The 25,248-nt window shown below is 43.8% G+C and overlaps 1 protein-coding gene across 1 annotated transcript in view; it reads left to right on the top strand.

Annotated features, from left to right (window-relative positions):
• ST3GAL1 (ST3 beta-galactoside alpha-2,3-sialyltransferase 1) overlaps positions 1-25,248 on the top strand; it is an 80,564-nt gene that overhangs the window by 2,460 nt on the left and 52,856 nt on the right. The gene's annotated exons all lie outside the window — the stretch shown is intronic.

Raw genomic sequence — 25,248 nt, 5'->3', positions numbered from 1 at the left:
GCTTTTTAGAAGTATTTTCAAAAGCATGGTGAAGCAGAAATGTGCTTTTAAAAGCAAAGGAAGTAAGAGCGAGTCCAGCTCCATAGCGTTTCTAGTTCAGTTAATCCCACCACTTGGTGGAGCTTTTCATGGCACTGGCTGAGGGAACTGAACAACGATGTATTTTTTGTCTTGTTTCAATACTGTCAGACGCTACAAGTAGAGTTTCTTTAACTTTTTTCTTATACCAGGCTTAATTAATTTTCTATATCTTCTATGTATTCTATACTTTGCTGAAGTAGGCATAGGGTTATTGGTGCTTTATCTGAAACAGCGCGCCCCTGTAGCTAGATGGACTTGAACTGGTGAAGTAGGAGAAAAAATTTCTTCCTGTCCTTGTCTTTCCCTTGCAGACCACTTTTTTCTTTTTCTTCCCGCCCTGCCCCCCCCCCCCCCCCCTCGGCCCCAAAGGCAATGTGATGCTGGCATAGAACATGACTGTAGTCTGGGCACATCCGGAAGCTATTTGATTTCACCTAGGAACGTTTAAGTGGAAGAATTATTTTTAATAGCCAGCCTCTCTTCCAAGATACTCTGATGAAACCTTTCAGTGCTAGCCAGCTTAGCTTTGTACTAATAACTTTGATATAAATATCACTATAGAATATTTGCCAAACAGCCTGTGTACAGTCAGGCTTGCAAGAGGAAGAGAAGCAACTGCATTTTTAACTAATCTGAGATTACTGATATAGGTTAAAACATGACTGTAAATTCCACTGAATAAAGCAAAGTGTGGCAGGGGTTCCTTTTCCCCTCTCAGGTATGTAGTCCTGCCTAACTGCATCAAAGCCTGTCTGTCAAGTTTATGCTATGCCTAAGAATTGCTAAGTGAAAATCTGTGTTATGTCAGAGGTATGCAAGTTAAAAATAACTTAAGGGCTATCTGTCAGCTTACAACTCGTTGTAATTCCACTCCAGCGAGAAAGTTCCTCATCCCATACAGATGTGTTTTCTGAGCACTGCAACTAATGCAAGAATTGCAGACTGGCAAATTGCTTTTGTAAATGTTGATATTACTCTTAATTGCTGTATTGCCTGTGTCTGCAGACAGACAGAGGCTTTGGCCAGCCTAGGAATGTGGTAGTTCCCGTCTGCCTCTTGAGTTCTGGCAGGTATGGTGCACCTGGTCCCACTGGTGAGATGGATAAATGCCTTTGTGGCCCATCCAGAGCATGTCTGCATCCCCCTCTGGGCTAGCATGGTGTTTGAAGGTTCATTCAGCTCATCGCCCAGTAGGTATCTGCTCTGTATCGCCCAACAGGTACCTGCTCCAGGGAGCTGTGAATCACGCACCAGGCTTCAGGCATCTTTGCTTCTTAGCCATAGTCACTTAGTGCCATTTGAATTGCTCTGAACTATCTGTCCTGGCCTTCTGGAGCTGTTCCAGAAAGATGTGACTCTTGGATGGTTTGTGTCATATTTGAGACCTCAGGAAGGTGGCTTTGATGTCCAGTGCATCTCCAGTAACATCTGAAACCTGTTTGGCAACTGAATTGATCCTGTGGGAGCTGGATTTGGTTTCTGGGCATTAACCTTTAAGTTATGAAATAGATGTTCAATGTAAGTGGCCTCTATTTAGGAATTAAGTTTGCCAGAGAAGAGTTGTCTCCTACCTCACATCACTTCTTGTTCTGGTAAGGGCTCTGGCCCACCCTAGCACTCATTAACAGCAATCACAGAAGAATTACCATCACCCTCCTGGTGGCGTTTCCCACTCTTACCCCAGCCTCCTCTTTCCACTGGTGCCGGGTGTCCCATGCTCTATTTTGTAAGTAGCAAACTCAAGTCACTTTGTGGAAAATGTCCTATAAGGCTTTGAAAAGCCCCTGTTAAGCTGGGCTGCGCAACACCCACAGCTGTGGAATGGCTGTGGATTGTGGCAGATGGGGGGGTCTGGGGTGACAGGGAGCTCTTTTAAAAATAAAACTCCCAATAACACTGGTAGAAGCTTGCTCTGAAGTGTGAGTTAAGATTAGGGATGTCATCAGTTGTAAAGGCTGTAGCAATTGTTAAAGTGCAATTCTGGGAGGGGAAGGAGGGTAGGTAGCAATTCGTTCCTGGCTCTGCTGTGCTTTGAAGTGCTCTTGATTAAGTTGCTTCATCTGGACTGCCGTGTGCATCCTTCCTCCGGGAGAAGATGACTTGTGTCCTGCATATGAGACACCAAAGCCTTTGGGCAGAGAAGGGGTGTACAATTTCAGGAAAGCTGTAAACCTCATAAAACCACAGCTGTTTGTCGGACAATGGCGAGGTATCACGGAGTGCAAAAGAGGCACAGCGTAAATGGTTGTGCCCTGTGTCTGTGTTGCTTGCTCTGAGGACATCATTTCCATAGAGCCTTTGGGTTTTGTACTAGCTTTTCCATTTCTTTGGAAGTCCTTTCTCCCAGCAGGAGTTTCTGATGCAGGCTCAGCCCTCTGTAGCTTTCTGCCCCCAAGGGTTTCAGTGAAGGAGGACTGAGTGGCTGTGGTCGGAGCCCTAGGGTCCAAACATGACCTTCCTCACCTTGCTGGTGCCTGACACGGGACTGCTGCTGGCATGGAGGTGACCACGCATACTCTGGGAATGCCCAAACTCTGAGCCAGATCAGTCCTTGTTCGACCCTTTGGAAGATCATTCTGCAGAGCAAAAACTGGCACAGTGAAGCTGAGGTACTAAATTGATGCAGTTTTAAAATGTCTCTGGACTAGATAATTGCTGCTGACATTTTCCAAGGATCGGTGGACTTCTTTTTTTTTTTTTTTTTTGGCTGTGGTACACCAACACAAAACAAAGGTTGTTCCTTTTAAAGGACACTACAATATTTCTGGAGGCTGGATCTTCAATCAGTGACTTAATCTTACTTATCTGAAATGCTGTGTGTGCTGACACATCACAGTGCTGTACCAGCTCGACAAAGAAATCTAATTCTATCAAATCTGCCAGCTCAGTTAATATGACCCTGCCGGGGAAGCATAAGGCATCACTTCCATTTTTTTTTTTTGTTAGGTAGGAATTGGGTTCCCTATCTCCAGCTGAAATCCAGTGTACCTACATGTGGACAGATTTGGATATATTTTATTTTTTTTATTAAGGTACCTGCTTACACCCTGGCACGCAAAACTGTAGATTAAATCAGAAGATATCATCTGAATATTTGGGTTGAAACATACCAGTTTGAGTCCTACAAGCAGTCCTTTGGGATTAATCTTGAAGCAGAGACCTGTGTTACTTCCTCCTGAGACTTCTACAAAGTCATATGTAAAGAATATGATATATGGCTACCTGCAATTTGAATCGGAGCTGACCTTACAATATTTGTCTCTTTTATGACATCTTACAGTGCATACGAAGCTTTCAGGGTGTGATAAGGGCATCCATGCATAGATCTTAAATTCCTTCAGTCTGATGGGATATAGCGATGCCTTTTACATGACCTGCCCTTGGGTAGGTATACAGGCTGCAGCCTGCATTAGTGCAAGACTTTAGCGGCTAACACTATTGCTTCATGCACCTAATGCTTTCTCTTACTAGAACTTGATTTAAATCAGTTTGTGCAGATGATCTGACTTAGATTTTCCAGTGACAAAACTCAGAAAAATATTGGTTTACATTGAGTCAAAGCAAGCCTCAAATAAACAAGGCAGGTCAAGATAACTATGGTTTTGATCAAGTGAAACATTCTTGCTTTTTACTTTACTTAATCTTAATTCCAGGTCCATTTCAAATTCTCAGGTAGCCAAAGTTAATCATTTTGAAAGGGCCAAGAAGAAAGATTGCCTTCAGAAATGTCAGAATGATTCCTCTGAATTTGATGTGACCTGCAGCGACACAGTGCTGGCCAATAGCAATACTGATATTACACCTGAATTTGGTTTTTGTTTCTTGCTTCTTTGAAACTATTTTTGCATAAATGCAAAATGACTTAAAAGTCATTATTCTTCAGAAGGTTCACCCAGCTTTTCAAGGGCAATTCTGTGCATTTCAAGTAAAGAAAGGATCTCTCCTGCTTCTTGGTCTAGCGCTTATTGGAAGAACTAGGAATCTTCCTTCTTGATCCCTCTCTTCTCATCCCCCACTCCCACATCCTCTGCTTTTCCCCTTCAGTTAAAATTCGTTCTTGTTGAGAAGTGATGACTGTACGATCAGGTCTCCTGTGGCTTCACTGCATCTTACAAACAGATCTGCTGCTCTTCTCAAACAGCTGGCTTAATTTTTACATTTCAGGGTGAATTTTTAGGCTAGAATTAAACTTTTGCTTGCCCTGTATCCCTTTAACAAAAGTTCAGCATCAAACTTCAAATGCTAATGCTGAGGGCTACCTAATATCTTGAGGCGTTCGAGCAATAGCAGTGGTGGAAACACAAAGCAGGTAGATCCTAAGTTTGCAGACAGGACATGGAGGCACAGCTGCCGAACTGTATGAGAATGCCATAACCTTTGCAATGAAGTTATGCAAGTTATGATGAAGTTACCTCTCATGATCTGGAGATTGTGCTCTAATGGCAACACAGAAATGCAAGGAAAAATTGCATTGGTCTTTCTAAAAGGTCAGTAGTTAAGCAGACTCTTGCAAAAACTTCTCTTGTCTAGGAAGGCAATATTCAAATGTAAACTGGCTCTTATAAAATATCATATGGAAATCAAAGTCCTCTTTTATGGCACTAAGAGGAGGAAAACAGTTTGGAAGGGTAGAGTGGAGATGCTTTATAAATTTGGCGAAGGGCAGCTCCTTTCTTTTGGGCTGCCAGAAATGCCTAGGGTGTGGCTTACCCACCTAATGGGGACTCTAATGGATCCATGGGGAGGAGGTGCAGCTGTGGGGCCAGAGGATGCAGCTTTGCTTCAGGATCTCACTGCCAGGTGAAAAACTTCCCTCTGCTGACGTTATTCTGATGGCTGCAGCATGGCGATGTGAGGTGCTCATAGAAATACAAACTGTGTGTGAGACACTGAGAGTTTCTTCAGAGCTTCAGGATGAGTTTTCCAAGTTGCATCTTCATTTCTGACCTTCCTGAGTAGACACCAAAATGTCCTTCAGTCCTGCTGTTCTGGTACCCTTCTGTGGGTTTTGTCCCTCCTTTGCATGTGTTTTTCCTCTCATTAGTCTGTTTCCACATCTGCTCCTGGGTACAGAACAGACTATTTCCACAGCTCCCACCACCCCCATTCCTCTGCTGTGCTTCATCATCTGTGTGCCAAGGTTGGAGTGAACCAAGGCTGGAGAGCTGGTGAGATGCAAACTTTACATCTGAGGACAAGCACAGTGGTGGTGGGAGGACAGACTTGTGGCTAAGAACCTGCGGTGGTCTTGGAGGGCTAAGCCCCCTCCCATCTCAGCTCCTCTGCTCCAGTCTCACCAGCTGTAAATGGCAGTGTTTCAGTTTCCTGGAGGTGTTCAGCCTGGAAAATGCATAGAGACTCCAGTAAAGGTATATAAACATTATCCTTTTGATCAACAGCTTGATTTTGAGTTGGGACTCTAACAGGAAATCTTCAACCACATAAACAGAAGAGCTTTAGAGATGGGATGCTGGCTTTAGCAATTTACTGTCTGCCACTCCGAGTAGTGCAGTCATCAGAGATGTGCAAAAGCACTGCCAATGCGACAAAAATCACCTAGACTTCTTCTTTGTCTGCTACAACGAGGTTATCACCATAGTGCTGAAAGATCATGCAGTTTGGTCCTTTTTCCATGTGGCTGTTGGTGTGCTGCTTTTGCTTGCCTGGTTCCTGAGACCTTATAGAGGAACATAAAGTGTCATTGACTCACTGTGGCTGTCAGAGCAGATTTTCTGTGAATATCGCAAAAATATGCAAAAATAGATATGCAGAATTAAAAACTGCTTCAGACCAGAAATGATAGAGCAAAAGCCTGTATCATGGCAGCAGAATGTGTGAAACGGCAGCAGCTACCCAGCTCTGTGATAAAACTGGGAATGATGGAGCATTGCCATCCTGCCATCTCAAATGGCCACTGCATTAGCCTGCTAGGGCAGCAAGATGTATGTGCAGTCTGGGAGACAACCTAATAAAGAAAACGCATTAAAAAGCATACTGATTACAGAAAAGCTTTGCTCTAGACCACCAGGTTGGGTTTGACAGGACCTGTTTAACTATACGCATAGTTGTGCGCAATATTCAGGTGTTTCTTGGCCACTTTTGAGAAACTGGAAATGTTTCATTCACCTGTACAATACGTGCACTGTACAGTACTTGAGGATGTTGGAGAACTGTGATGCATATTCCAGACTAAGGAAAAATAGTGACTTAGGTCACTTACAAGTGGGAATTTCACTCAAATTACAGGAAATAACTGAGACACCTACTTCTATTTTTCCCAATGGTCCTTTAAAATCATGGAAATTTTCAGAAAAACCCCACTATATGTATGCATATATATATAGGTCCTTGAACAGTTGCTGTGATTTCACAGAATCATAGAATGGTTTGGGTTGGAAAAGGGACCTTAAAGACCATCTAGTTCCAACCCCCTGCCATGGGCAGGGCCCCCTCCCCCCAGCCCAGGCTGCTCCAAGCCCCGTCCAGCCTGGCCTTGAACACTGCCAGGGATGGGGCACCCACAGCTGCTCTGGGCAGCCTGGTGCAGTGTCTTACCACCTTCACAGTAAAGAATTTCTTGCTAATATCTAATCTAAATCTACCTTCTTTCAGTTTAAAACCATTTCCCTTGTCCTATCACTACAGGCCTTATTAAAAAGTCTGTCCCCATCTTTCTTATAAGACCTCTTTAAGTACTGAAAGGCAATATGTTCTCCCCAGAGCCTTCTATTCTCCAGGCTGAACAACCCCAACTCTCTCAGCCTAGGAGAGGTGCTCCAGCCCTCTTGATCATCTTTGTGGCCCTCCTGTGGACTCATTCCCACAGATTAATTTCCTTTTTATGCTGGGGGCTCCAGAGCTGAACGCAGTGCTCCAGGTGGGGTCTCATGAGAGCAGAAGAGAGGGGGAGTATCGCCTCCCTTCTTCTGATGCAGCCTAGGATACAGTTGGCTTTCTGGGCTGCACATACACATTGCCAGGTCATGTTGAGCTTCTCGTCAACCAACACCTCCAAGTCCTGCTTAGGGCTGCTCTCAATCCCTTCTCTGTGCAGCCTGTTTGGGATTCTGCTTGAGATTGCCCTGACCAAGGTGTGGTACTTTGCACTTGGCCTTGTTGAACTTCAGGAGGTTCACGTGGGTTCCACCTCTCAGACCTGTCAAAGTTCCTCTGGATGGCATCACTTCCTTCCAGGGTGTCAACTGCACCATACAGCTTGGTGTCCTCTGTGAACTTGCAGAGGGTGCACTCGATCCCATCTTGCCAACACTGACGTTAAACAGCACCAGTCCCAACAGCAGCCCCTGGGGAGTGCCCCTCAGCACCGGTCTCCACTTGGACATCAAGCTGCTGACTGCAACTCCTTGAGTGCAACCATATAGCCAATTCCTTATCCACCGAGTGGTCAGTCTGTCAAATCCATGCCTCTCCAGTTTAGAGCCAAGGCTGTCACTTGAGGCAGTGCCAAATGCGTTGCACAACTCCAGGCAGATGATGTCAGTTGCCCTTCCCTCACCCATCAGCGCCGTAATCCTGTTGTAGAAGGCCATCGGATTTGTTAGGTGTTGTTTGACATAAGGCTCACAATTCATACAGTTAAATTACACCAAAAAGATTTGGGTGTAAACGCCCAGTTAAGACACTGATTTTGTGTTCTACCTGGGCTTCTCCAAAAGCACTGTAACTCTGCTGCGTAAAACGGCCAATGCTTCAAACAGAAATAAGCCTCAAGCAGCTGCGTAAGTGGTTGTAAGGCCAAAGAGCAAGGAGGCAGGAGATGGATGCTGGCTGTTAAAAAAATACAAGATTGTTGAAAAACACAAGGTGATACAGTAACTGCTGCAGTGGCTACAACGTTTGGGAGTAGTAATGAAACAGAAGAGTTTAGATTAAGTTGCCTCCCTGCAAGGCGGGACTCTCGTGTCAATACTAACTTGAGTGTAAGCATTGGCAGAGGATGTTGCTGTGTAATTGCAATTAATTTGGGGATTTTTTACAGTAGGGGAAAAACTGGAGGTTTGGATGGAGAAGAATTGATAGGTTAGAATGAGCATCCCTGCTTATTCAGAGGGGGATGTCTCTGTTTCACAGAGCATGAGGGAAGGGGCTGTTTGTTTCTCCCTCTGCTGCATTCTGACCCACTGCGGGCATAGGAGAGAGGGGCTCAGTTGTTGTGCTTCATTTCTGCTGGCTTAAAAGGAGGACACATTTTCTTTACCTGTAAAAGCTCTGGACAAAGAATGCTAGATAAAGCTAAAATTTTACCAGATTAAGCCAGAAGCGCTCAGGTCGGTTGCTGCCTCTATTGTTTCTTGGAGAAGAGCTTTCCCCACCCCAGTTTAGACAGTAGCCCTTTTCCCCTGTGACTTAAACTACCCAAGTCCTGTCTGTGGGGACTGTCACCGCAGTAACTGACAAATAATCCTAAGATATCCTCCCCATTTAAAGTTATTCTTTTTGAAAAAGGTCAGTTGTCCTATGGGAACAAGTCTGGCCAAGAGTTAGATGTTAGCGCAGCAGAAAGCGATCCTTAGATCCTCCTCAGGCAAGCTGTCGGGGACCCACACATCCAACTTCTCCTCTTTTGTGCGTGTGTGAATTCTTAAAGAAGCTTTGCTGAAGATGTCATTTCCCTGATTTATTTTACCACATAGGAACTTAGAGGCTCTTTGTATTTTATGGAAAACAAACAAACAAACAACCCAGCACAGCTTCATTTTGGAAAATGGTATTTCGTCAAAGTGTAACACTCCTCTGAGGTTGTTCTCAGAGCTGCTAACCATACTTTTCAGTTTGGAAAATAATGAGTCTGCCTGTTGTCTGCCAGTAAAAATTGTACACTTTCACTGTCTTGCTTGGAAATTTACTGGCTGTGATGCACAGATGCAGAAGATATTGGGGTGCGTCCTCGGTGAGGAGCTTCTCATGGAACAGACTGGAGGTAGAACAAGAAGACCCCAAGGCAACCTGCTGCACTTCCTATGGGACTTTCAGGCTTGCTTGGCAGAGGTGCACACACTGAGGGTGGGATTACTAGGGTGGTGTGTAACCTTTCCCACTCTTGGAAGAAATTGACTGACTTTGCAAGATAGCTTTTCCACAGGGTGAAACTGGGTGCCATTGAAACAGGTGCCGCCTGCTCCTGCACTGCTGGCATCCTCCTCACTTAAATAGTGAAACGTGGCATTCTGCCATCGTGCCTGAGGGTCAAGCTGAGGGTAAAACCAGGCAATGCTTGCTCATTTTGAAGAGTATCTCCTTCACAGATCCCTCACCTCTACAAAGGGAACTGTTTCAAATTTGTTAAAGCCTGGGTGCCTTTTTTACTTTTGTATCTAATCAGGTTTCATTTGATAAGTGTAGCTTGTAGAGATGGAAATTCTGTTATTAGGGCACTGACACTTTTCTGAATATTAAAAGCCTTCTTGCTTTTATAGCTGTCAAAATCAATCTTTCAGCTCTCCCCTTCCAGCTGCCATGCTCTCTTGGGAGCTGATTGCTGCTCCTGAGCAGGTATGTGGCAGCCTCACTTCGGCTGGCACGAACACTGTTGACTTTCAAGCACGTTAAGGTGTTTCCATATCTCAGACCAAGTGCTGTGTTTTCTTTTTAATCCTGTATTCCATCAGCAACAAATGCTGCACGACGGTTTCACCTTTCTCTGAAAGAGAATACAGTTGTGCGCAGTAACCTTGAGTATAGACTTATCATATCTAATGAGCTCATTAGGGCTTCATCTGCTCATTACCTGGGGACCGTTGAAGGCAAGACCAAAATATCTTACAGAGACAGAGTGGGTAGCATGCTTCCTTTTGAGTCAGCACAGGGATGTTGCTCAGCATGTGTGTGTGAATTGATTGCTGAAGGTGTCATCTGCTTAATGAGACTTACAAAGCTTGTGACTTCCCATAATCTTTAAAGCACTTGTACGAACCGGCTTGTCAGTGGTAGTTTCCTTACCCAAAGCCAACAGGACTCTTCACTCTGGATCTCAGAGTACTTAGAGCCATCAGTCATTACTGCCCAAGGGTGCAGCTGAAGGTAAAGAAAGTTTTCTTTCTTACCAAGTTACCCTCCGCTTCTCAAAGGACATAGGTGTGGCAACCCCATTTATAGCTCCTATTGAATTTCAACGTCCTGTCCAAATTCACTGGGCTGTGAGATTGTCCCAAGACTTGTTTTCTTCCTCAAAGGCCATGAGATAAGGGATCATGGTCAACAGTACATGGTAAAACATTTCAAAGCTGATGAGTGTTCTCTAAGGCATGCAGCAGGAACCTGCACAGTGACTTGAGTGCGGGGAGAGTTAAATTTTTAATTTTTTTCAGGAGGTGCGAACAAAGCAACACAACTGGCATCTAGAATTAAAGGTGGCTTTCAGGCTGCTTGGTAGGGTGTTTTGGGAGACATAAATGATACAAACATCATGACAGAGAGACTGAACTACTCCGCATCAATGAGAATAGTATTTATGCAGGCTTATGCTATCCTTCTCAGTGGGTAGCTTCCTGGTTCCCCATCACTTTTGAAATTTGTATCTTAATCTAAATAGGATGGAGACTTACACCTTAGCCTCTTTCACTAGGATTCTCTACATGCACACTCAGTGTGGTATGTGAACAGGGATGTACCACAAGGACGATGAATGGCAGAAGTTATATCTTTTTGATATAGTTGTACGGTGATGCACAGTTTCATCAAGGTGGTGACTTGGCTTTTGATCTTATCTAAAAATAAGCAAGGTACTCACTGCCATGTTTGACTTTTTGCTGCTTGACCTTTCAAAGGAGATGGTGGCAGGGGAAGGACACAAATGACTTTCAGATGATGTTGCATTTGTTCATAACAATGCTGGAATTCTTGTTAAGATGCTTCCTAAGGATGTTACATGCATCTGGCAAAAGCTCTGTGTATGTTTTCCTTTGATATAGACCCAGAACCAGATGCTGGAAATCAAAGTAATGAAATGTGCTAGTTACTTGTAAAAGATGGTTATTGTGGTTCATTTCATGGTTCGGGGGTCAGGAGGGCTCTTTATACACAACTTTGCTCTGCCTGTGTAATTTGAAGTTTTGGGGGTTTTATTGTTTGGTTTTTTAAATTTTTTAATTGCAAGGCCTATTTAATAACTCCGTAGGCAAAACTCTTTTGCAATGACAAATGTCTTCTGTTGGGTGTTATCAGCAGCACTTGCTTTGCTCCTCAGCTCAGAGTGCTTTAGATAGAATGGGAGAGGGGCAGACTGAAGGAGAACCGCTTTGTACTTAGCAGAATTAGAATAAGCCCAGCAAGCACATGGTTTGTGCTTAATTCCAAAAGCCTGAATCTGATCTTGCTCCTATAATCTCTAAAGGGATTATTCCTGATTTACATCATGCTGAATGAAATCAGAATCTGGCCCAGAAAGCCTATTTGTACTTCAGACATTGTCTCAAGGCAGCTGACCTGCAAATATGAAAAAGCAGCTTGGCTTCCCGCAAGTTAATTGTTTAAATTTGTCAAGCTAAGTGGACTATAGGTTGTTTAGCAGGGTTTATTTTAAACTAAAGACTCTTTATCCAGGAAACTGTAATGCAAAATCTCAGGCTAGAATCCGTTTACCTCTATTGGACTAATAAGAGATGGTAATCAGAGAACCCTCTTTGGTACAACACAGTACTCTATATTTGCATAGTACCTTTAGTCTGGGGATATTAAATAACTTCTTCATTGCGATTCTGGAAGTTATTCAGCCAGACAAGTCTCTTTAATGACTTACAGTGTCTCTGGTTGCTAGCCATGAAGTAAAAATAAGCTACTACACTAGGTCTCTGGTCATGAATGGCATGAAGAGGTCTGCAACCTAGAATGGGGTGAAGCTGTTAACTGAAAAAATTGGGTTTCTGGAATAAAGGCTATGGAATACTTATCTGCTGTGAAGAAAATTGATCTTTATTTTAGTACAAGTTCAGTTGGTGTTTGCTGAGACAAGTACCAAAGAAGGCAAATGTATGGTTTTGGGGTGGGCAAGCAAAGGTTGTCTTTAGATCATCATGGCAAACTCCTTTACAGCCCCAAACCGATACACTTTTTGTTTACATTTTGGTTGTCTACATGCTCATTTTTAAAGCTGTGTTTATTGTTGTTGTCTGTACTGTGATAAAAGAAAAGCTGAATACACCTTTTCATAGGGCTGCTCTAAAGGAAACTGTTACATTATTATACACCCATGCATATTCTTAAATGAACAAGTCACATTTGTCATTGCTGCAAAACACAGTTCTGGTGTAGTGACACACTTGCACAGTGTTTGAATTACCTGAATGCAGCCGTATGTCAGGGAGCGAGATGGGTGGCCTCACATGATGGCCTGCCTTATTCTCTTTGAAAATTTTATCCTTGAATTCTGTCATCAGCTTTGATTTCCCAGTAACTGCCTCTTTGCCATGACTATTTGAGATGCTCCAAGCTTTAAACTACAGTAGTGCTATATAGCAATCGGGGTTGTTAATATTTATAAATGCTAAAAGCGTGGGGGACGTGAGTGACTGAATCAAATGTTTTAATTGCTTTTTTGGGGAAGAGATGGTAAATGGCTGGCTCAGCAGACTAGCAAGGTGTATTCACAAAGGGAAATGACAAGGCACGTACAACAAATGATGAACATACGAGGGAGGTTATTTAGATGACTGTGGAGGGTCCTGTTTTTCTGGACCATAGGATACCTACAGCCCATAATTCACCCAGTGTAGTGAAAAATCACTGAATTCTGGGACACTTGTCAAAAAGGAAGATTTTGCTCACACTGGTTCAGTTATCTCATACGAACATCTGCTCCTGCCACCTTTTCCTGGCTGAAAGTATGGCTATGACGTTAAATATATTGAATGAAATTTGAGATGCACAGCTGTTTGAATGGAGAATACCTTTATTTTTCTTTACAATGAGTAAGGAAGTCTGCTGCTTCATCGAAGGCATACTTTAGCTTTATTGCTAGTTGCTCCAAGTTGTTAGCCATGACTAATGTGGGCCCTGCCTGTCTATCAGCAGAGACTGGAGGAGCGAATGACTGTATTCCTGGAGAAAAGACTTCATTGATTTAAACTGAAATAGCTGGAGAGTGATGCTCTGAGGAGTCTGCATTAAAAACAAAAAACCCACTTGGCTTGGTGTCTATAGTTTGTATAAAGAAGCCAGAAAACTGTGTAGCGAGCTCTCTGTATTTTTCTGTTTTCCACAAAAATACATCATCATCATCATCTTCGCAGGTCTTCACCTCTCTGCTTTTCCACATTCACCTGACATAAACCAGCAGTAGAGCCACCTAAGTAAATGTGCGATTTAGTGGGGGTATGAAACATCCTGGTTAACCCTGCACCACTCAGCAAAGCTCTCCCCTCCGGCGTCCTCTCCCCTGCAGCAATATGTGCATCAACCTGGGTTCGCTTCAGCAAAAAGGAGTGATGCTGGAGCTTCCTTTGCAGCTTTTGCCGTTTGATTGAATCAAACTGCTCTAAAAATTCTCTCCATCTGTATCCCCAGTGTAGGGTGAGCGTATTTTTTCCCCTATTCATCTCTGTTCTCATCTGGTCCCACTAAGGCGATTGCCACAGCAGATGTAGAGGTAGAGAAATGTCCAAATACACCACATGCCAGATATAAACTATCCTGCCTTACGGAACTGGTTAATGCTGTTTAGCTGACATTTCTGTTATGCAGGAAAAAAGCTGCATATTATTGGCCAAGCACTTCATAATCTTCTGGTATTTCTAAAATGGATGCCAGCACTTGGAAATATTGAGTAATTTTTAATTGAAGGGATATGATCGGTAGGTGATTAGTTTATGAAGTGCCTTGAATGTATGCTGTGTTGTAGAGACAAGCCATCTGGAGCAAGCCTGTGGTTTAGCTTCTGTAATGAGTACCCACGGACTGCAATGCCAGAATGACCAGCTTTATTACGTCAATGAAGATCTTGAGTAATTCAGTTCATTTTCACAGACCTAAATGAACTAACACGGCAACACAATTTGGCCCAAACTTTTAGTTTAATGCACTTAATTATTATACCAGGATCATCAATGCATTTTCTGGTATCCTTAATATAACCAGCCACTGCAAATCAAACTATTGCCTTCCTTCCTATGCAGCTTTTACCAAATTTGCCAGGTTTTTACCCCATTCTGCCTGGATGAGCAGTGTTGTTTCCTTACGTGTTTCTTGTATTTGCTGCTCCTCTAATCTGCAAGCATAGTCCTTTGCCTCTGATCGTGGGTGGGCTGGCAGGATCGAAGAATCAGAATCATAGAATGGTCTGCCATAGAAGGGACCTTTAAAGGTCATCTGGTCCAAGCCCCCTGCAGTTAGCAGGGACATCTTCAACTAGATCAGCTTGCTCAAAGCCCCATCCAGCCTGATCCTGGATGTTTTAAGAGGTGGGGAATCTATCACCTCTCTGGGCAATCTGTTGAAGTAATACTGTCTCACTGCTGGGGGTTACTGGGCAGAAGAGTCACATCATAAATCTGTCTCGGTTACAAAGCCCATAGCTTGCATTGCTGCAGGGTACCTGGGTGGCACTTTCACTGGGTACCTGCAGCAGTGGTGTCTGTGTTGCCAGTCTTGTAGCTGCTGGAATTAATTACTCTAAAATGAAGATTGATTTGCAGTATCAGACCAAAATTAATCCTCCCTCTTCCTGAAATTATCATTACACAGTCTTTTTGCTGAAGTCCAATCCATCATGGTGATGTACAGTGTTAAAACTTGAATCCAAAGTGCTGCCTTGTATCCGGTGTATCGAGGGGTGTAGGCAGGAGTGAGGAAGTGACTAAAAGTGGCTGAAAGATTAAAAAAAAATCCTTGAGAATGCTTTGATCTGAAGTTGAATATCTGTGCTTTTAGGAGGGCACAGTCTCTGCATGTTACTAGATGTATTCTATTTGATGTGCTAAGATCAAGGTGTCCCAGCCTTTAACTGCTCATCGGGGCATCTTATCTATATTTTCCCTCTTAATTTTTCCCTTGTGCTTAAGAATTGTTTTTCCCTCTTGTTCTGGGAAACATTCTTATGCAAAGCCAAATCTCCTGCAACTCAAGCAAGCTGTTTGTAGTACAACAAGAGCAAAGAGGTGCAGGAGTTTTGGCTTTGCATAAAAACACATCAGCTATTTTCTTTTCCTTCCCCCCCCCCCCCTTCTCCAAACTTGTTATAAAGCGAGTGGTACTTCAATGAAGCATTTCATGGAGGGGAAAAAAAATGGCAACTGCTATGTCCTGTAGATTGTTCCCAGAGCCCTGTCAGAAAGATTATTTACAGATTAAAACCCTTACTGTTTCCTGTGTCATTGCAAAGCAAATAATGAGCAGGACTTGAAAAACTGGTATCTCCCAGTTTGGAGTACCAGCGCCTCTCAGAACATCAAGCAACTGTGCCAGCACTTTTTCATGGTACCAGATGACTAAATTTCATAGCAGATTCTCCCCCAATTTAATGCTGCTAATGACTTGTATGTGAACAAGGCAAAATGGAAGCAGAAGTTTAAAATCTCAGCTTTCGTATTTGAACTTAAACAAGTCTGTACAGGAAGAGTCTGTTGGGAAGGGAAGCATCAATTTAAAATTGCCAAGTTTTTCAGGTTTTATTGTGATTTCCCCAAAGCCATGCAATCCACGGCAGACCCAGGAATAAATTGCAGGAATCAGGTTCTTGCTGTAAGCACGGACAGACAGCACGCTCTGAACGCTGGCACGTGAAGAGCAAGCTAGCAGTATGTCTCTTGCAGCAATAGGTGAGTCACTTGGGTAATTCTTTTTTAAACAGCAGAATTGGATTCATGCTTTGAGCAGCCTCACACAGTCAGAGAGGAATAAACGTCTGGTTAAAACCTTGTGTTTCATGTCATTACCACCTTCTTCCTTCTTCCCCTGCAGTAACAATGTGTCAGTCGATAACAATGGGAAGGGGAGCTGTGCTACATGGAGGAATAATAAACGCTAGCAAGGTCTACATTGCGAAGTCCCAAACTACAACAAGAAAAATGGGAGTACCTCTCTTGCCTTCTGATACACAAGAAAGAAAAATAGAGGCAGGTTTAGATGAAGCATTCGGGCAAGCTGAGCACAGCTTGTCCCTACACAAGGTACCTCTTGGAGCAGGTGAGGAGAGAGAGAGAGAGAGAGATACACAACTATCTATCAACCCATCCGTGATCAAGGGAAAACACTCCTGGCTGACTGAAATCTGTATTTTTGAAATGTCCAGAACATGTCTGTAACACATCCTTCTGACAGAAGTCTGAATCACCAGCCCCCAACTGCACTTTCCAACAACAGCTGGTAACACTTGTCCCCTCTACCTGCAGCACTGCTATAGCCACTACTTTGAAAAGATGGCTTTCAGTGACAATACTGATCTGAGATTATTCTTAACTAGTGTATAATCACAGGCTGAGCACTGGTCACTTAGAGTTTCAGGGAAACAAGATAAACATTTATCTTTGTTCCAACAAAAGTCCATGATACGGTCTGTGATTCCAGCCTTTGAAAGGGTCCTGTTCATAGAGATTAGGTAAACAGAGAGACTGCTCATTTTTATCATGAGCAAAAGGGGATAGACTTTGTATAGAACAGTGCATTGAAGGCAGGATTTCATTTCCATCTCTGCTGTAGAAGAGCTGGGAACTCTACTTCGGTGTGGTTTTGCCGGCTATAAACCATAGCTGATACTTTGCACCTCCTTCACATCTTGTCTAGTTTTAATTAATATTTCTTCTCTCCTTTTTTAAAAAGTGCTGTCACACTAAACGTTTTTGGAACGCAGCTGGATGGGTCTGCACAGTATACTGGAGTACTGGCATTCCTTAGGCATCTGCCCTTGGAGAGCTGAAATGCAGATGGCTTATTCCATGGGGATGTCACAGATGCTCTAAGTAATGAAGATTTACATGAAACCTTTGAATGTTTGGTATAAGGAGACTCTGGTAGGATAAATAACATTATGGGCTCTTTTTTCTCTCTCTTTAAGCATTCTCTGTGTCCCATGTTGTACAAATATGGTTGTTGAGATCTTAAAATGTGCCAAAGTAATATTCCTAGAGTACTGGTTTGGATGGGGAAAGGGTAGTTTGATGCTTACTTGATCCTAAATATACTTATAAAATAAAGGTATCTTCCTTTTGCTGGACAGGTCGTTTATGATGCCTGAGCTCTCAGTATATGAGAATCTTAACTAAACGGTTTTGGTTTTGTAAGCTACAACCTCGTAACCCTTACTATACTAGACGAGAAGATTGACTGTGCCTCATTTTCTGTGAGGCTGCCCAGAGCAGCTGTGGGTGCCCCATCCCTGGCAGGGCTGAAGGCCAGGCTGGACGGGGCTGGGAGCAGCCTGGTCTGGTGGGAGGTGTCCCTGCCCATGGCAGCGGGGTGGGAACTAGATGGTCTTTAAGGTCCCTTCCAACGCAAACCATTCTGTAATTCTGTGATTAATAGCTCTTGATAGGTAGTAGACATGGTTGCAAATGACGGGATGTGGTTGGCAGTGTGTTGAGAGTAGGTGTCCCCCAGCAGGATTTGGTGGCCTTGCTTGTCAAAGAGGTGTAATATCCTTGCAGTAGGTATCAAAGTGGGATTCTGCTGGCTGCCTGCCTGTAAAAGCAGAGGTGAAATCCAGCCATGATGACCCTTGAGTGGTGAAGGGTGCATGGGTACGGGAATGAATCTGTTCAGATGCACATTAGCGCCCCACAGACCACATTTTGGAGGGCTGCCAGGCACAGAGCAGCTGCAAAGGTGTCAGCCTTTCAAACAGAAAACTTTGGTGGGTGGAGGAATTACTGCTGCCCAGGCAACTCTGTAGTCTCAGGTGCTGTACGGACTGCAACTACTCTGGTACCTACTCAGAGATGTTATACTCTCATGCTTCACTTGACATGCAGTGGTGGAGAGTGGAGGGAGACGCTACTACAACAGCTGTATCTTCTTCTCTAGCAAGATGAAATGTGGAACAGTGTTACTTCTGTCTCCTCTTGGTCACAGCACTGGGAAGGCAGATGGAGATGTGGCAATTGTACCCGTGCTGGGGAGGGTGGGTTCAGGTTTGCAGGGCTTCCCAGTGGTGGTCGCTCCAGTACCTTTTGTTCTGAGGCACGTCTGTATTCTTCACTTCTGTGGCTTTTCAAGCAAGGAAGCGCTGAGAGTGCTGACCTTCTGGGTGTCCTGGGCTGGCGGTGAGGGCAGAAAGGCTAAGGGAAAGCCATCGGAGTCAGTGCTCAGAGCAGCCAAGAAAACAGGAAAAAAGCCTGGCTTTTGGGGTTCATTTCTTTAGGAAGTACACTGCGAAGCAAAACCATGTGGGATGGCTAAGATATGAAAAAAAAAACATGCTGGTGTTTGGTGACAAGCCCTGCCTGTCAGTGCTGGGGGTAGGGCTTGGTTTCTACATCTCTCTCCAGGACTTGCACACATGTGGCTTTCATAGGCAAGACTCCCACTCCCTCTGTCCCCTCTCACTGCTGCTGGCTGCCAGAGCAGAATTGATACTGGGAATAACATGCTGCTGCGACTCCATAATTTAAAAATGACCTTGTAAAGGGGAGTATGTTCTCCAGCATTGCCAAGGGAATTGGAGCTTCATTTTCTTCTAAGAATACTCCAGTTTCTTTTAATTGGAAGAAAACTGTTCCCCTTGTGAAATGAAAGGGAATACATGGAGGACAGGCATGGGGAGGCGGGAGTGTTTTTCTGTGCTGGGAATTTGCTTAGGGTGCAGGAGATCACTGTGGGATGCATCCAGCCGAGTGCAAGCATCTACAAGGCATGCACTGCTGTCAGAGCTGGTTATCTATTCTCCTTGTATAGGCTGGTAAGAGAAATAGGTACTTTAGCATGTGATAAGTCTCATTTTAGAAAAAGCATTAGAAAAAATAGGCTCTGGAGGTCGGACTTCATCCTTGTTGACAATTAAAGAAGCCCTGATGGCTTTCTCAGGTCTTGAGGTGTAATGTTAGATCAGATGGGTCCTGTCCCAGCATGGCTAGGAGTGAGATCCCATTAATCTCCGGGGAGGTTACCTTTACTAGGGATGCAAGTGCCAGAGAGCAGAGGCTGGGACGTCTAAACCAAGGCAGCTAATACTGGCTTTGTGATTTTTCTTCCGCTGTGGAGAGTTGAAACCCTAAGGCTGTGTCCATCAGGTAAAGCTGGTGGGAGGCTTTCAGAGGCCAAACACTACTGAGTTGTCTGCATCCTACTGAATGTAAGTGAGAGCTGTTCCCATGTGCTTCTTTTATACCATTAAAAATAATATTTGTTTCATTTGTTTCTATTGAAAAAACATGCAGCACATAAGTGTTGTCCATTGTAGATGAGTGTGAAAGAAATTAAGAAGCTTATTTATGGTCCAAAATTGACAGGATCTGTTCCTCTTTCTGTAGGAAGGAAAAAAAATATTACTGGTCTGATTGACTCGGAGCTGCCCTGCAGACCCCTGGACCCAGGTTCTTTTTCATAAAAGCTTACTACATATAAACAAAGAGTCAAAACCCAAATAATCAACCATTCTAAGATGCACGGCTTAGCTGAAAACTAACCCAGCTGGTGTCTTCCCTTTGCATATACCCCCTGTACCTTCTCGTAGATGAGAGGTCCAGACTGACCTGATCCCAGGCACCTGCACGTGCAGTAAGTGGATCCCTTTCACAAAGTGTCTGTTTTCCACATGAGAAAACAACTTCCTCAAGTATTCAGTACTTGGCCTTGTCCCCCTTGAAAGGATGCTGTGAGCCCTCTGCCACAGGGCAAATGTTAGATTTTTTTTTTTTTCTGAAATAAAAGAATAGCAACATTTAAGTTCCAGTGAGGCACTGCTGCTTTGTCAAAGTCTAGTTGACCCTGAAACGCCACTGTGCTACAGTTTTGAGTAAGCCAGAAAAGCAGGATTTCTGGTACGCCAGATGTTGTATCTTGTGCTTTGAGCTGTGTGGCTATCTCCAAAAGGCTGAGGAGGAAGTGGCTTTTGCTGTCTTAAAGAGCCTTTCACGACTTTCTGGTGGTCTTTTGAAGCACCAATTGCTGGCGATAACCTGGGGATTGGAGTTTCTCCTGCACAAATCTCCTGCAACTAATCAGTTGTCATTTCTGTGGCAATTTCCCTTTGTCCACACTGTTTAGATGCTTCTGTCAGATGTAGGAAAGGATTCATGAGTTCTTTTTTTCAGTAGGATAGCTGTGCTGTGTATGCAAGACACAGCTGATACTGTAACACATTTGCCTTTAATTTGATAGCCCATTGCTCTTACATGTGTCCACTGTCATTGCAAAAAAAAGTGCTTTTGTTGGTTTTTCCCAGGAAGGCATGAGGGCACACAGAAGTGAAATTTCTTTAGTACAGAAACTTAATTTCTTTCCTCTGCTAATAACTAAATAAGTAAAAGAATAAAGCTAAAAATATTGGTCATTCTCTAGAGAAGTAAAAGGACTACTGCCTTGCAAATGCCACTGTGGGATGTGAAAATATGATTCTCGTTCAGAAGATTTTGGATTGTAATTCTGCATCGCACCTCTGCTGCTCGGTGCACCGCTCTGTGTCTCTCTGTGTGTTCAACTCATAATGTTTTGGGTGTTTGTGACTAGTTGGACGGCTATAGCCTTAGATGTGATCTAAAATCCTCTGAGACAGTGACATACTTGGAGGCAAGGAAAGATGTTGCTAAAGAGCACATGATGTAACTGGAAAGACTGACCACAGAAAGCCCAATTGTCTGTTAGAGGCACTATTTTCTTAATTACCCAATTTTGGACATTCACGGAACTATGTAAAAAAACCTAAACAAATAGCTACTAAGTTGCAGACAGTTCTTTTGAGGTCTAAAATGACTTTCAAAATACAGATGCTTCCAGAAAAGCAAACCAACCAACATTTACTATATGACATTTTAGCAGGCTGGGTTGTTTTGTTGTTTGGTTTGTTTGTTTGGGTTTTTTAATTTTAATTTTGATAGCTTTTAAATCAAATATTGCCTTTCAGGTTACTGTGAATGCTAAGTCTACTTCACAGTGATGCTTTGCTTATTTGCAAGGTTTGTGCTGAACCGCTCATGAATATCTGGTGTCGTACAGTCCCCCAAATTGCTATCTGCCTGCGTGCAGCTTTGCATTGGGGTGCCTCTCTGGTGCTCTGGCTGCTGCTGTTTCTCAATGCCAGACCTCAGGGAGTGACAACCTCTCAGCACAAAGCTGCTGCCCTGTAGTTCTGCTTTTGCATTGTCATATTCCACATTTTCTTAACCTTTTTTTTCCCTTTTGACTGGCTGCTGCTGGCCATGCTGAACCTGTGTTCCTGATACGTATCTTTCACTACCCTGAAATGTCATGCACAGGAAGCATCTGGCTGTTCCCCTGCTGCACGGGGCATTCTTTCAGTGGATTATCTCGGTTACGTTCTGCTTCATTCTGGCACAAAGCCCTGAAAAAGTCATTTGACTAACTCAAGCTCTCTGCAGATACAGATCACCCATCTCTTGCTGCTTTTGAGCCGCAAGTGATTCCTGCTGTGTCCACTTGCTCGGAGCTGTCTGTCTTGGTGACGTGGGCATTTGTCAGGTTTGCTTTTCCCCCTTGTCATAGCTTTATCATGCATATCCCCTAGAAAAGGAACCACAGGTTGCTACGAGAAGGTGAATCAAGAAATGCTCAACTTCAGAAGGTGAAGTATGGGATGGGATTTTTTTTTAATATCTACTGTAAGTATTCATGGGGTGTGTGTGGCTCTGTGTGTGTGGCTCTCAAGGCTCTGCATTTGCAGGTTTTCCACTGAGAGAAAAGGGAAGTTAGCTTTGGGTTTGCAGGTGTGAGATAGAACAAGTGTCTGTGGCTTCCTTCCTATTTTACACTGCCGTTTTGGTTTGGGTTTTTTTTTTCTCCGTTTGATGCAACTGCTCTGCACAGGCTTGGCAGGTGCTCAGCACTCTGCACTTTCTTTTGTTGAGTCAACAATAAATCCAGCCAGAGGACAACAGCTTGATGGTCTATAGTAATCATCTAGCCAAGCTCCTGCTAAAATATCCTAATTCCTCCAACCTGTGTAGCTCCTGGGTTTGCCTCCTTTCATCCCAAATGTGACATTTGTGTGTGTGTGGTGGGCTGTTGGAGGGTCCTTGTTATGTGTTCAGGGCCAGGTTGGACGGGGTTTTGATCAACCTGGTCTAGTGGAAGGTGTCCCTGCCCATGGCAGGTGGGTTGGAACTAGATGATCTGTAAGGTCCCTTCCAACCCAAACTGTTCTGGAATTCTATGATTCTATGCCATGAGTAGGACAGGTGATGTTGGTGCAGCAAGAAGTGGCTGGGACCCCTGGGATTCCCACATCCCTGGTAAAGTGCCTATCTAACATGGCCCCTTCAGGAAAATCAGGAGAACCTTCAACTGGAATGTAGTACCTTTTCCCAGGGTGAAAAATAATCTAATCAGTTCCAGACAAATGGGTTTCACTTCCACATTTGAGCTGCAGGTTTTACGCTTGTGGATTATTGCTGTGTTGATAAGATTAATGATGTGTCATGGTTATTGTAATGGTGTTTCACCAAAACACCTCCTTTTCAGGTTGGGTTGAAATGTGGGAATGTCTCACTTCACATTTTGAATTGTTTTCTAATTTTCCTATTAGCAGGAGAGCTTTGAGGTGTGATTCCCAGTGCTAAGACCAGAAGGTCTATTCAAAGAATTCAAATCTTCATGATTTCTGAGGCCCAGCCGGAGTGTATTTAATGGTTGGGACTGCTGATGTGCGCCAAACCCCTCACAGTATGCCTCCAAGGAACAAAAGCCTGAGAGACATACTCATTCTTTACTCTGTACGCTCATACATTATAAAGCTTAATGCTTGGTTGAAGCCTGGGTGATAGGGACTCCATTAATGCTGTGTTTGGCTCTTAATCATTATGATAATTTATTATCTATAATCTCTAAAAGGTAGATTAAGTCCAAGCATGACAAAACCTCCTACTGGGTTGCTGCTGAGATCTTCCCAATAAAACCAGTGTTGGGTTTATTTATTTTTTTTTTAAGCAAAGCTCTTATTTACCTATTACCAAACCATGCAATTACTTAAGGACATTATTTTTCTGTTCAGTGATTAAATAACCTCGAAGTCGTATCGGTGAGGTCACCTGGATACCCGCAAATGAGGTCTCCTAGCTTAGCAGAGTTTACTAATTACTGCTGATGTGGTGCCCTGTGAGCAGCAATCATTAGCAAGATGCTGTTTGGCTGCTGGCAGGTTCCAGCCCGGATGCACAGCACGCTGGTGGCTGTGCTGTTCTCAGCATCACAGAAATTCTGAAGTGATAACCCTGCCATCAGCACGGGTGAGCATAAGCAGAGCGGACATTCTGACGGAGGCCAGGCAGTGCTGTTTAGTTCACGGCACGGTCTTTTCAAACTGCAAGAATTTTATTTTCCCATTTGGGGCCCCTAGGCTTGACTTTCAAAATGAGAACCATATTCTCCGCTTTTTGGTCCAGCAGAAAACCAGCTTGTTTTTTCCTGCTGAAGCTCTCCTAGTGCTGCAAAGGTGTAAAAAAGAAATCTGGTTCTGGCTCAAGCCTGAAATTTAATGTTTTGCATTTGCCAGATCGGCTCTTTTGGTCACAGGCTGTGGCTCTACCGGGAAGATGCCACTGTATTAGCACGTGCTGCCAAATGCAGATCTGCTCCTCGTGTGCGGCTGCTCTTGCTGCCTACAACTGTTTCAACTCCCTTTGTGTGAGATGTCTGTCTTCCAAGTGAGTAAACCACAGATGTGACTTCCCGCATGATTACCAACTTTTATGGAAAGCTTATGGCTCCCTGCGAGGGCTCCTCCTCCGCTCCCACTGTGCTGCTGCTTTTCTGAAGGCAAATTGAACAGACCTATTCCTATCTGACTGAAGCAACTGAGTTACTTAAACAGATTCACCTGACTTAGGCTTATCAATTTCTTTAACGAGGTATCCTCTGCAACTTCTGCTTGGCTTTCCGCCATCCTTCTCATTAAAAAAGTTATTCTGGAATCTCTTTGTTCCAGATGGAGTCATTGCCAGCTAGTTGGCTGGGTATATGCCTGACCCTTAGCCCCTAATAATGCTTTAATTTTCATTTTTAAATCTAGCAAAAGCACTGAGAAATTACCTTGCTTATAAACGTATCATTTGGAGAGCATTTTAACTCTACCCGAGGAGCAGCAGTGGAGAGGGTGCTTCTTACCTCTGGCTCCATGGAAATAATCTTGCAGAAAAGACTTTCAAGATTAAGATGCTGCTTCTTGCAGCCTGGGTGAGATGCCTTCTCATGATCACCTCTTAAAATGACAACAGTGACAGATTCTGCCCAGGCTGGATTATAACCACCTCCCACTGCAACTTCTTTATGAAGTCAAACTTTCAGGATCAAACAGTGGGTGTCTGTGAAGGGCTTACCCAAAGTGTAGGGAAAAAATCATTACAGATGCATAGAGAAACTGGTGGGTTTCTCTGGGATGAATATGCACCAAAAACGGCTGAATTAATCCAGATTTACTGGGATAGAACTGCACTTTGCCCTGGAGCATCTCTTCATGGCCCTGTCTTTCTTGATGCTGATGTCCATCGCCTAAAGTTACATTGGCTAATGTTAGAGGGTTGGTTTGTTGTTTTTTTTCCTTCAGCCACTAAGTATCATTTATATATCGTACGTCAGTCACAGCCAGGTCCTCCACAGGACTTTCTGTGCATGAAGTCATGTCTTTTTGAAGGCCTTATTTAAGGTCACAAGAACTTTCACCCCAAAGTATCTCCCAAGCTCTTGCTCCCCCTGCAATAAAAGAAACCCAACAAGCATACTAGCTATCTTCCTTCAGGGCAGAGATTATTAATCCTGCAGGTGAGATCCTGAGCAGAGCACTCAGCAGGGGGAATGGAGGATGTCCCTCAGTCTCCTTCTCAACAAAACTGATGCTTGTGGGTGACTTTTCTGCAAAAACCTGTCTTGTTCATGTGTCTTAGGCACACTACATACGATGTGGAAATCCCAAGAAAGCGCAGGCCTGATGTTTGGGTGCCTGTTGTGCACAGACAAGAGATGGATGGCAAATACTCCTGCCAAGATGCAAGGTGCAGGGACATCACCCCAGGTGTACCTGTGGGCACATTACTACTACTAATACTACTACTA

The sequence above is a fragment of the Falco cherrug genome, chromosome 3 (genome assembly GCF_023634085.1).
Source record: "Falco cherrug isolate bFalChe1 chromosome 3, bFalChe1.pri, whole genome shotgun sequence".
NCBI classification, from domain to species: Eukaryota; Metazoa; Chordata; class Aves; order Falconiformes; family Falconidae; genus Falco; species Falco cherrug.
Note: the sequence above shows the minus strand (reverse complement) of the source record. Positions and strands in the feature narration are given on the sequence as shown.